This window comes from Liolophura sinensis, chromosome 8 (assembly GCF_032854445.1).
Source record: "Liolophura sinensis isolate JHLJ2023 chromosome 8, CUHK_Ljap_v2, whole genome shotgun sequence".
Taxonomy (NCBI): domain Eukaryota; kingdom Metazoa; phylum Mollusca; class Polyplacophora; order Chitonida; family Chitonidae; genus Liolophura; species Liolophura sinensis.
This window is the reverse complement of record NC_088302.1, coordinates 22,163,477-22,177,882: the sequence shown is the minus strand read 5'-3', so window position 1 is coordinate 22,177,882 and position 14,406 is coordinate 22,163,477.

The following is a 14,406-nucleotide window of genomic DNA, read 5'->3' as shown; positions in this document are numbered from 1 at the left end:
ATCAATGAGCAGTGAAGTTTCATTGGTAGATTACTGTAACTTGTACCCAGTTTCTGTGTTATTGCTGTCATGGCCGAGTGCTTCATGTGATCCTGTAGTGAGTACATGATCACACTAGACATACCAAAATTTGGTACTTGATGCTTTTTCGATTAGTGGAATAATGATATATAATGCACTGGTTGGTGTGCAGTCCAGACAATGTGACCAGATCATGTCTACTGACGTAATTTATGGCATGGTGCCTTGGTGAAGTAGCACTATCAGTATGCATTGTGCCATTAGGACCACCCTATCAAAATTTAGAAGATCTTCTAGATTTCCACATTTATTTTCACCTGAAGTATCATGTTATAAGCTTTCATTTTTCTCTCTCTTCTCAGGTGTATGATGAGTCTTGATCCATGTAAAGGCAGCAAGTGTGCCAAGAAAGGGTATGGTGTTCCTTCCAAGGTCTTGCATTTCACCAACGCACTTAATGAAATGGAGTGCAACATGTAGAATGTAAGATGTTACATATTTTATTCCATGTCTGCATAACAGATGCTGGATGCTTTGTATTTCAAGTATGTTAGATTTAATCTTTGTAACAGCAGCTTTTTACTCCTGTTAAAAATGCATAATAAGAAATGTTCAAAACTCTGGTTTGGGATAATAAGACGTATTTGATCTGGTTCCTGCATGCAAATAAACTATGATCCGTTTCAGTCTAGAAGAATTATATGTTTCTTTTGCCTAACATCATCTCATTTTGGAAGTCATTTCCTAGACTGATTTATTTTAATGAAAATTATAGGGTTTGATTAGTAATTTCGGGATCTGTTAATGATTTCAGGCAACCTCATCAGTATTTTTAACAGCCGAGGTGTTTATCATCTTGTGCAGTGCGTTCACTCTTTGCACAAAACTGTATAAAAAAAATAATACCAGGCCATCAGATGGTCACGAAGGCTATGCCCATGACTTCGCAGCTGAGCTCGTTTTTTGTTTCTTTTTTAACATCAGCCAAAACTGTAAGTGCCATATTTTAATTAATTTGCAAAAATCAAGACTCAATATGGCCTTTCTTAATACCCTATATATTGTAAAAAAAAATCTTCGGTGCCAAAAACAATTTTATTCCAGGAAAAAAGAAAGAAGTAGGGATGGTAGGACACACGTACATAATGGAAGAATTTCAAAAAAAACCCAACGTAATAGTTATAACTCATGAGAACTTACCCTCTTTTTGGATCGACCGCTATAGCCAAGGGAAAATCAACGTCTCTCTCCACTAGAACTTTGTAGTCAAACTGATCACTCCTGTCCAATGACTTCATGGCAATCCAACCGAAGAATCCGTCTACCCAGTACAGGTTTTCATTAGACCAATCGACCGTCATCTGCAGGGAATCGCCCACCCCAATGTGAATTGTTCTGTATGAATTATTACCGATATCCCACTGGTGATATCTTCTATCTTTAAAATCAGCAACGTAAACTACTCCAGCGTGGTAGTTCGAGCACACAGAGTAGATAGCGTTTTCTCCTTCCAGGTCTATTCTTTCAACTTGAGCACTGGCTCCAGAGATAGCAGCCGGATCTCCAGAAACTAAGGCCAAATCATGATCGTTTGGAGAGACAGGCTCCAAACTCCAAATAAGGTTTTTCTCAGTGGAAACTGAAGAGATATTGAACCGAGTTATTAGAATTAAGGCGATTATTGTTTATTTATTTATTTAGCTGTTGCTTAATGCCACATTCAAGGTTTTTTCACTTTTACGATGAGGGTCAGTTTTATGGGTGGAGAAAGCTGGCTGTCTCACATATGAAGTACAGAACTATGCATAATGATGTCATATTAGAGGAAGAAAAGTGGTCTTGAACGAACTTTACACTGCACATTCGTCTACACGGTTGTCACAAAGACTCCTCATGTCTGCAGTAAGAACGGATGAATGTACAAATCTCCTGTCCAAGTCCGTGGTTGAACCCACACCTCGAATATCCACGTGATTGAAAGACACATTAACGTGACAGATGCAGTTCGTATTTAATTCACATTTATCTATATCATTGGTCTTTTTTTATGTCACGCTCAAGATTTTTGACTTTTATGACTGTTGGATGTTGAGTCCGGTACTAGTTATGTTAAAATTTTTGTAGTCTATGATTATATTACAATTTGCAAACAATCTTTGCCCGGCATAGTATTTAAATGTCTCGGTACTCGCACTTTACAGGATTTAGCAAGTTTTAAAATTTTAATACCGGTTGACAATTTAACATTTGCATTTTAAGTGTGTAAGCGAACTGAAATCTTATTATTAGCTTGAAATTCATTGTACTTACTCGCAACACAGGTGGGAATTAACATCAAGATAAAGCATTGCTTCACCGAGAGACGCATGTTGGTTCTTTCATCGGCTCAGACATCCGCCCTTGTGCAATGGTTAGACTAGCTAGGTCATTTTATAGAGGGCTTCAGTCAGCCTTTATTGACGGCTTCTGAAGTTTATGGCTTGAGTGACAATAGTTGTGGATGTTTCGCCTTCACAAATGCGATAAGGACGTTATACAAACTTTGATATCTAATTTCTTCTTCGGCACGATGATTCTTTTCAGGAGAGTTTCAAACAATGAAAACCTAACTGAGGTAAATTTACAAAAGGTCGTATTTCACCGGTTACGTCTGACCATTTGCCAACTATCACATTGTCGTTGTTGCTCTTGTTTTATTCATAAAAACTTCCTGCATAAACCGGGAATCCCGCTTGGATTCACCTTGTCCCTTTGCATTGCTTTAATGTATTTGTATTTTAAATGTGATGACAATACAGCATTTTTAGTACCAGGATGATTTTACACTAGTGATATATTATATATATCTTATTCATTGTAATAAACATCATTGCATATTTTACCTAAACACTTACATTAACAGCTTTAATGACACTCTTACTGAGGTAAACTAACAAGAAGCCGTATTTCGCCGCTTATGTGTGACCATTTGTCAACTACCATACTGTCCTCCTTACTGTGGTTTACTCTGTGCTGCAGTCTTTCTATTTCTATTTTCCAGCTTTGTGTGTTTGTTGTTTGTTTGTTTGTTTGTTTTTTTTTTTGTTTTTTTTTTTGCTTTGTGAAAAACGGTCTTGCCCCAGTGCTGGTACCGCATGGCTGTTAAGTATTTATTTATTTATTTATCTGATTGGTGTTTTACGCCAAACTCAAGAATATTTTACTCATACGACGGCGGCCAGCATTATGGTGGGTGGAAACCAGGCACAGCCCGGGGGAAACCCACGACAATCCGCAGGTTGCTGGAAGACCTTCCCACGTACGGCCGGAGTGGAAGCCAGCATGAGCTGGACTTGAACACACAGCCACCGCGTTGGTGAGAGCCTCCTGGGTCATTACACTGCGCTAGCGCGCTAACCAACTCAGCCACGGAGGCCCCGCATGGCTGTTAAGATGCCGCATAACAACTAATGGCACGAGTCTTTCTCTTTAGACCAGCCAGCAGTTTCACAATGCGGTGTACGACATTTTTTCTATCGTTTGTTTGTCTTACTATATTTTACACGTTACTATTACCGTACTATTGTCCTATGCGTGTGATTATCGTACATGTACGACATCTTTTTGAAACTGGGCCCAACACCTAATCAAGTCTATCTGGATGAGCACCAGACATCACGTAATAACCACTGGTGTCTTTCTCCTCTACATCAGGTATCACATAAAACCCAGTGGTGTTTTTTCTCGCCTAGGTGTCTTTTTTGTCTAGTCCCGATATAACATAACAACAAATGATGTCTTTCTCGTCTTGAACAGATATCACTTAACAACCAATGGTCTCTTTCTCCTTCAGGCCAGGTATCACGTAATAACCAATGATGTCTTTCTCGTTCAAACAAGATATCACGCACCAACCAATATTATTGATATCACGTATCAACCAATGTTGTCTTTCTCGTCTAGACCAGATACCACATAACACCCAGTGGTGTTTTTCTCGTCTAGACCAGATATCAAGTAAGGCCCAATGGTGCCTTTCTCGACTAGACCAGATATCACACAACCACCAATGGTCTCTTGATCGTTTTGACCAGATATCACCTAACAACCAGTGGTGTCTTCCTCCGTCAGATCAGAAACTCCGTAAAAACCAGTGATGTCTATCTCTTTCAGGCCAGATGTCATGTAATACCCAATTTTATTAACACCCAATGGTGTCTCTACAGACAAATACCGCATCTGAGATAAATCTAATTGTGTATTTATAGAGCGGAACGAGATCACACGTAACAATCGATGGTTTTTCTGTACACCAATAGCGGATTCCAAATAACAACCAATAGTATCTCTATGTACATGTGTACAGGTTCTAAACGTCAAGTAGGACATGCCCTATTCCACTCTAAGAGCAAGAAGGAGCGTTCCAAGTCCATGACAGTAAGACATATTTCTGAAACAATTTATACCACCAATTCCCAAAGGAACATGTAATAAATAATATAAAACAGCAGATATAAAACTGGATCAGTGCCAGATGTTTTCTAACAGCCAATGGTGTTTCACTGGCGAGAACAAGATTTTGCGAAATATTTTATAGTGTCGTCAATGACCAGTGCCAGGTCTCACGCAACATCCAGACTTAAAATAAACACCGTGAAAACTTGTACCCAAAAGTATTTTTTATATCTTTCTATGTATATACGCCATAAAAAGCACCTTTTTGGACCACATGGATAAGTTGACAAAAGAATTTGCCCAAGTTTTCCAACGGAACAGACCGATGGCTCAGTTCGTAGAGCTTCTGCTTCGGGGAGCGGTACATCCACACTCAATCCTGGGTCGGGTCACACCTAAGGCCTTAAAAGAGTTCAGGATAAGAGGGAGTGCAACCATTGGTTAACCCATCCAGAATAATGGCTCGTTTGGGACGGCTTAGTTACCTTCGGTAAGTCGTCTTAGTGCAGCAGCACTAGATAAAAGAGCGGTGAAAATCCGTCCTGCAACTGGGAGGCACATTACATGCACTCTAAAGACTCCTTCGTCTCCATATGACTAAAAAATTGTTATCCCGATTAAATTAAATTAAACCCCGAACACTCACTCACTCCAACGGAACATTTTGAAAATAATTATTTTGTAAAATCATATGTGAAGAACCACATTTGCATCATTTTAATACGTTTTAATGGTTGCTTAGGCAGTCAAAAAAATGTGAAAAGCCTTCGAAAAATATGGCCTAAAAACGGCACCTTAGAAAATAACTCCTTTTGTGGAATAGCTTGGTAAGAAAAAATGTGAAGAAATTATATGAAGCTGTTGTCTTTTAGTCACATCGCACATTATTTTTTACATTATTTACACACAGTTTCTTGAATGTACCGACAGATCATCCATCAATATAAATTTATTTTTTGACTCGTGTTTTATGCCGTGTTCATGAATATTTCATTTATACGACCTCTGCCAGCGTTAAGGTGGGAGGATACTGGTGGGAAAACACGACTGTCTGCAGGTTGATGGCAGACCAACCCACGTGCAAACGGAGATTACCCATTATGACGAACTCACAGCGATCGCACTAATAAGAGGATCCCGGGAGATTGAGCTGCACTAGGACTCTAACCACTAGACACCCATCATTTGGTCTGCGAAACTCGTGCAACCATCTTCCTGGTACATGTCGTTGACTATCGTAAGACGTAATACGTCATGTCGGTAATTTCACCTGGCGAGCCCATAGTTCTCTTGAGGGTAACACACAGAAAGATAATGTCTCTTCACATGATCTGTTTCAACAATCGCACGGTTGGCCCTGTGTTAGCATAGTCTGACTAGCCCTGCCACAGGAAGACACTGTATATATGTACATACACCTAGTGACTTATAGCCATATGAGAGAACAATTGTTAAGTACGACGTTAAACCCACGGCGTATAGATATCAGACATACATGGTCAACTTGTAATAATCTACAATTCGAACTTCCTGTAGCTTCATGGCTTCCAGGCAGTTTGTACGAATGATTTTGAGCTTCGGCTTCATTACAAAGCAGTAATGACAAAATATGACGATGGCTGAATCAGCCATACTACAATACAGCACGCATGTCTACTAAGCTACACAGTTCGTTTTGGGAAATAATGGACTCGTAATTAGAGAGTTAAAGAGTATATAATTGACCAGTTACCCTTTCAGTGTAAGTTAAATGAATTGGCTTAAATTTCTATTTCTGAAAAACGCTGATGTCACTTCTAGCAAGCAATTGCAGCGTTAATATGTTCAATATTAGCTTTCGTGCTGTTTGATTTACAGTAACATACTTATTTACTTAACTTAAACCCTTTTTTCTTCACTATATTTAAAAGGGTTGCTCCCAAAGACAAAAATCACCGACCCGAGATATAAACCGGAAGGTATACTATAAGAATATGTCTAGTTTTCCTCAGGAACAATTTAAAAATAGTTATCATGCGTAAAATCATTTGTGAAGAACCATCTCTTGATCATTCTAATGTGTTTTAATGGCTTTTTAAGCGCTAATTATAGACCTTTGGAAAATATGGTCCTAAATATCCACCTTAAAAAGCTTTATTTCTAGGATAGGTCTTTGGTTCCACTGGTTGTATGTATGTATGCTTCGGGTTTAACGTCGCACTTGTCCATTTTTACGACTAGGAGTCATTTGGCGTGTGTATATACATTGTAATCTTGTGAAAGGGCAAGTCCATGCCAACAAAATATGCTGCCCCAGCTAAAGTATCATGCCGAAGACATCAGACATAACACCCCACCCTGTCCCATTATATTGACACCGGGCCAACCAGTCATGTTTCCTTGCTCTAACCTCTCACTGCTGAGCGTCAAACTAGGCAGCAGGAAGTACCGTTTTTAAAGTCTTTGTTATGACCCGACCCAGGTTTCATCCAGGGGTCTCCCAACTTCGAGGCGGACGCTCTAACCATCAGGCCAACGAAGCGGTACCACCTCGCAATAATATACAGTTCAAACTGCCTGCTGTTCCATGGCTTCCAAGAAATTTGTACAAATAGTTATTACTAACTAACCCTCTATATATTATCATATAACTCTTTTGTTAACAGAATAAACAGAGCAGTATAACAGAGTAAACAGAGCAACTGTAAACTTGGTCTTCTGGACAAAAGTCTTCAACAGAGTCAAACAATTAAAGTGTAACATTGAAGCTACTCAGAGGGGTACAATTCACGATTGAGTATTTAGAAATCCGAGCCTACCGAAATCAGATATAGTGTAATTAGTATACATTATATTTACAAAGGGTTTAATTCGTTAAGGACAATAAATCAAGAAGACCCACGATAGTAAAGTTAGCCAAAACTGAACTGTCCAGACGGTAAATCAGAATGACAATGTTTTGTTGATCTGCCAAGTAAGCACAAGTTTCAACATATCAAAAAGTTTGTACCTTAATATCCTATCTCTGTAGACAAACTTCTAACAGTTTTTTCTTCCCATTTCTACATCAGTTTCGTTCACTTCTGCAGTCCTCGTGTTTTGCAAGTCATTTTATAGTTATGTTTGCAACCAGAGTTGAGGCCGATGTCGAATTTCTGAAGTTTCCTTTTCATTTCACCATGTTGGCGAAATATATCTTATTTTAGTGGATACAGTGCGGGACTAACGGTGAATAGCGTAAAAGAAGTATACTCTTTAGTATTTAAAGCGATCATGGAAATACGCATATAGTTTTAAGTAATAATAAATTTTTGAAGTGCTCTGTATGCACGCGAGTGTTCATCGGACCGTCTTTATTGGTGTATATTTATCAGTATTTAACACTGCCTGTCACAATGCAACCAGACAGGCACGATATATATGTTTTAAAAGCTTAGCCCTACCAGTGTGAAGTTAATTTTCTCAGAAATAAAATTTCTCACCTCCTTGTGAGGTGGCTCAGGTGGCTAAAATTCCATATACACTGCAAATTCCAGGAAAAAATAATTCCCTGCACATCGTCTTGTTAAAAGTTATCGAAAAAGGGCCATGGAGAGTGGGAGAGTCATTTTGAAGAAATATATGCATGACAGAAATTAGACTACATTGACGGTTCGACCTCTTTTGCTATCCCCGGTATTGCCTGATAACACAGTGACCTTTCGTCTGTTCGTTTCGATAAAATCACATCACTGTGCATAGCACTGCATACTGCTGTTGAATAATGTTGTGTCAAGGGATGGATCGGAACGAAATACACACTTATAAGGGGCGGTCAATGATTGGCTGTAACTCCGTAAAGAAAGCCTGTGACTACGAAGCCTGTAGCACGTATCAACCTTGCTTGTAGGAAGATGTTAATCCCAGACACAGTAACCAACTGGTGAACTACACAGGAGTTGCGATATAACGAACTAAAAGAACATGTAGATGGAGTCTGTCAAAAATGAAATTACTTATAAAATTATGTAAGTATGCAAGGGGTTTTTACGTCGTACTTGTTCAGATATGATGACGACAAGGTGTGTGTATACATATACTGTGTCTTCTTGTTGCAAGGAGAGTCCATGCCGCCAGAGTGCTGCCGCCGCTGGTATGTCAGACACCAGACATGACACCTCAAACAGTCACATTATAATTACACCAGCCAACCAGTCCTGATTCCATGCTCTAGTCTCGCAGAGCTAAAGATCAAGCAAGGAAGGCCTAGGTACCATTTTTAATGTCTTTGGTTGACCCGACGTAGGTTTGATCCCAGGTGTACCGACTTCAAAGCGAACGCCCTGACCATTGTAGATCACAGAAGTGAAACAAATTTATGTTCGTGTTGGTCCACCCTCTTATTTTTGTCTTTATTTTTCGTTTATTTATTTTTTTTTTCATGATGTTTTCCGCCATGGATTATTTCCTGTGGATGTGAAAAGTTTGCTTAGGTTTATGAGATAATGAACATCACGGGACGCAGGGCTACTTGACCAATCGTCGCCTTAATTCGTAATATATAGCTCAAGGTCTACAGAGGCCCACTTCATGTATATTTAATACAAAATTGTATTACAGTTGAATTTAAAACTCTCTTTTACAAAACGCCACTCTCACACCTTTTAGTGTGACTGTCATTCTCTTACACTGGTGTACTGTATAAAATAACCTGCCACGTGTTCTTTTGTCATTCTGAATGATATTTTGAATACAGCGGACTTTCTTTATAAACTGACGGTTAAAAGAAACTTTACGACTCCGTGAGATAAATTTAAACAGCCTTTTCAGCAAATTAATACCAAATTGTTGTAGGAAAACATTGTACGAAGCATATTCCCATGTACGACAAGCGTCATATACGCCAACACGAATTTGTTTTGAGACAACGAAGAAAGTTGAAAAATGACGTGACCCATGGATGGCCGCAAGTGCACATGTAATAAGTGTATTTAAACGTTACACACAGTGTGTTGGACTTGCACACAGACTAAAAACAACCAAAGTAATGCTTCGATTGACTCCAGAACAACGCGAGAGGGCCCTGGGTATGGTACCCATGGGAGCCAACCATGACCACATTGCAAGGACCTTTTGCTGTTCTTGTGTAACTATGTCAAGCTTAATGCAACGTTACAGGCAGACAAGGCAAACATCGGACAGGCCAAGAATAGGCAGGCCTAGGGTAACTACACCTAGAGAAGACGGGTACCTGCTCACCTTACACCTGAGGAACCTCTTCCTGACAGTGACGTCATCGTCAATCAATGCCTTAGGTCACCGGGTCAGTCGGCAGACCGTGTCCAGGAGACTCAAAGTCGCTTCTGCCTGTTCCGACCTGATGCCATAGTGTAATTACAGCCATAGTGTAATTAGTATACATTATATTTACAAAGGGTTTAATTCGTTAAGGACAATAAATCAAGAAGACCCACGATAGTAAAGTTAGCCAAAACTGAACTGTCCAGACGGTAAATCAGAATGACAATGTTTTGTTGATCTGCCAAGTAAGCACAAGTTTCAACATATCAAAAAGTTTGTACCTTAATATCCTATCTCTGTAGACAAACTTCTAACAGTTTTTTTCTTCCCATTTCTACATCAGTTTCGTTCACTTCTGCAGTCCTCGTGTTTTGCAAGTCATTTTATAGTTATGTTTGCAACCAGAGTTGAGGCCGATGTCGAATTTTCTGAAGTTTCCTTTTCATTTCACCATGTTGGCGAAATATATCTTATTTTAGTGGATACAGTGCGGGACTAACGGTGAATAGCGTAAAAGAAGTATACTCTTTAGTATTTAAAGCGATCATGGAAATACGCATATAGTTTTAAGTAATAATAAATTTTTGAAGTGCTCTGTATGCACGCGAGTGTTCATCGGACCGTCTTTATTGGTGTATATTTATCAGTATTTAACACTGCCTGTCACAATGCAACCAGACAGGCACGATATATATGTTTTAAAAGCTTAGCCCTACCAGCGTGAAGTTAATTTTCTCAGAAATAAAATTTCTCACCTCCTTGTGAGGTGGCTCAGGTGGCTAAAATTCCATATACACTGCAAATTCCAGGAAAAAATAATTCCCTGCACATCGTCTTGTTAAAAGTTATCGAAAAAGGGCCATGGAGAGTGGGAGAGTCATTTTGAAGAAATATATGCATGACAGAAATTAGACTACATTGACGGTTCGACCTCTTTTGCTATCCCCGGTATTGCCTGATAACACAGTGACCTTTCGTCTGTTCGTTTCGATAAAATCACTTAAGATCATTTACCGTACATACTTAAAAAAGGCTGTTTTTAGTATGTCTACATACGACATAGAGGTTCTCGCATGTTGTAAAAGCAAAACTTTTTTCTAACCCTTTTGTGCGTTTCCGAAAATATCTACGTAAAATGCCAAAGGTTATCTGGCCTCGGACCCCCATTAATTTTTCATAAGCGACAATGATAACGTTTAGCGCTGTAGCTCAGTCCCAAACATTCCGTGGCCAATAAGCTTTGGTGCATACCTGGCCCAGCCTGGGAGAAACAAGCCATAAAAATCTTGACATAGGTTGACCGTCAAAATCTGGACCTTTCCATGCCGGCAGCTGGGAGGCGTGCCTAGCAACGCCAAGGGGACGTCACTCGCAGCCTCATCACTACCTCACACCTTGTGTCCTCTCACCCAGAATTTCAAACTTTCATCAATAAAGCTCATACCTCCTCAAAGTTTAGACAGTTTCCAGCATTTTAATACCAAGCATGCACCTGTGCACCAAAAATGGACGCTTGGGAGCAAAAAAATACTTTATACCCTAAAATTCACAGAACTACAATCGCCCCTCCCGGAAGTTGTAATGGGGGTCCGTGTCCATCTTGTTGAGGGTAGTGTCTAGCCTACGCAAATCCGGCGGAAAGTTTCCACGAAGTTGGTTGAGCCTCACTTTGGTACCCTCGACTTTCCAACTTTTACAGGAGGCCAATGCACCGAAAAAGACGTCAGTTGACAAAGTGTAACCCAAATATATGGTTACAGAATGTGAATCTAAAGTGAAATGAACCGTGTATTACTTGTAAAATGCACTATTCTACAGATGCAGTCTACTCATTTTTCATTTTGGATAGGGGTTTTCTCCCAAACTTATAACTTAAAGGCCACTCGCAAACTAAAACGAGGTGCCTTCTGGAACCACCCATAACCCAAAGACGCCATGTGCGCCTTTACAAGCGACAGAATATGCTGAAAGATACCCAGATGACAACCAAACTTATTTACCTGCGAGAGCCTGAATTTGGTACACTTGAAAACAAATCCCTTCAACCAGTCGACAGATGCATGAGTTATATCACTATGGAACTTGTAACTCTCTAAAGCTACAACTGTGAGTTGTGTGATGTAATCCCGGAAGCCGCAGACTGACCTCAAGTGCAGAAATTTTGACATTTTGCATTCAATTGTATTGCATGAAATTCAAATAACACTCTACAGGTAAATTAAAATAAAAATGAAAGTTGTTGACGCATGCAAGTTAAATTGCTAAATACATAAATGGTCAATATATTGACATATGCATGTGTCTGCCTAAAATTTCCCCTGGAAACCTCTCCTCCTTTTGTATAACTGTAGAGATCAAGCTCAGATTAACTACACACTTACTTTTACATAAAGTATATTCATGTTTTTCTTGTTGTTCATCACTCCACAATCATATTCTCTAAACTCATTTATCTTCTTTTTCTAACTCCCAAAATAGTGACTATCTGTCCAATCAAAACTTTAAGGAGACAACTGGCTTAGCTAATACATTTAATTTTGAATTTTCTTTAATAGGCCTAGGAAATAACTAAAAACTTACTACACCCTTCCACATGTAGGACAGTTATATACAATAGGGCCCACCTGGATATACACTCTTTACCTATTCTTGGAAATAACAAAACCACAGAGGCCCTATTGTGACCCCCTATTTACACGAATGTCGAATGACACGGACAATCCTTAATCTATTTAGACGACAGATTGGCTATCGATGGTGTTTTCAGCCAATCACAGGCTTTAATTCCAAAGTACTTATTGATGAAGAAAACTCTTCATATGAAGACAGCAGGGGCGGAGCCAAAGAAACCGTAGGCCGAGTGAGCAGACATTGATTGACAGGTCATCGACCATGTGACATAACAACGGCTGTTGGGTTGACACACTGACAGACCAGTGACAGGAAGAGAGGGTGTGGCTTTGCATGAAATAGCCAATCAGTCGTCTAAAACAGATAGAGGTCATCATGAAAAGTCTCTATCCTATACATAGACACATTTCATAATAATATGGCACAATATTTCCCTGTTTTGACCCAAATCCACGATATCGCTGAATATGGGAGGGAACACGCCAAAATAGACCACACACTAAAATTACTTCCCTTGAATGTAATATTTCAATTTAGAACAGAATAGCACAACAAAATAAACAAATTTAAAAAAATAAACAAATATAAACATGTTCATATGTTCACAATAAACATAGCAATAATGAATAAATTGTAATGTCGACTTCCTGGCCATTTTTCGCATCACAAGCAGAAAGATGGCAAAATTGCCAAAGTTGGGTCTTCTTATATTTGAGGAATGTTTTTTTAATAATGATGCAGAATTATCGCCATTGTTCAGCAGAGATTCAGAAAGTGAGACAGATTTATTTCTCTGTTTTCACAGCACCAGAAATGTGTCAAATCGCATTAAGATTAATGACTACTTAGAAAGTGTCATTCCAGAATATTCATGTGATGATTTCCCAAGGCATTTCGCATAACAAGGGTGTTACTAGAGGCGCAGATTTCGCGTGTCTTGGCACAAATCAATATATCAGGTGTTTATGAGAATGGTAAAACAAAACAAAACAAAAAAAAAGAAGATATTTGATCCAACAAAACAGATCCTGACAGCTATTTGCTGTACCAGCAATCAGGAGTTATAGCCAGGCCTGTGGCTGATCAGATCAGTGTGACGATGTCAACAGTTCACATATTTTTCCGAAGAGTTTGTTGTGCACTAGTGGAAATGGAAAGCAGTGTTATTACATGACAAACAAGTAATACTTATTTATTTATTTGTTTATACGCTCGTACAAACCACTATACCATTTCATAAAAATCTTTTTCGGGGCTTTTAATCAGATATAAGAAAGCAATAATAATAACACTCTTTCCAAACTGTGGCACTCTCGGCTTGAGTCCAAAAAATGCCCGACCAACAACGCATACGGTAATTAATTAGCTGACGGTAAAGCGACGGTCACCTGACACTCTTTCCTGTTGTCATGGAAACTATTCTAACCTTTCACTATGCGTTTAGAAACTGTAGAAAGTCAGTGATCATAAATCATGGACTGGATTAAATAAACACAGGCACAAAAATATGTAAATGTTTCACTATCATCTCCGCAGACAACTTCTCTGTTAATGGTCAGATTTTTGAAGACAATGAGTATTAGGACAATATCTCCGCAATTCTGTCTTTGTGCGTATTGAAAACTCGCGAACATGAAGCAAAAAAATATCCAAGGACTGCAATAAATTACTGATTTTCTTTTGTGATTTTCCCCTTGTGTCGGCCATTTTGAATATATGTTAAAAAGTGTCACCGGGGTTCTTACGGACAACACCTTTGGTTACGATTGTGTACGACTGTGCGGCGATACCGGCAATACCCGCCGTTCCGCACACTCGTAAGCGTCCCATGTCATCACGGTATAATTGGCAAACTGTCGTGCATTGACAGAGGGCGAATCGATTCAATTTTTTCTATTCAATATTTATTCACCAATTTTTTCAATTCAATATTTATTCACCAACACATGCAGTAAACATAGTCATAGAAAGTATAAATTGTCGGCGGGAATAAGGCTCAGTTGAGCCTGATATATCCCTATATAAATATAAAGACTACAGAAATGATAATACCTTATACAG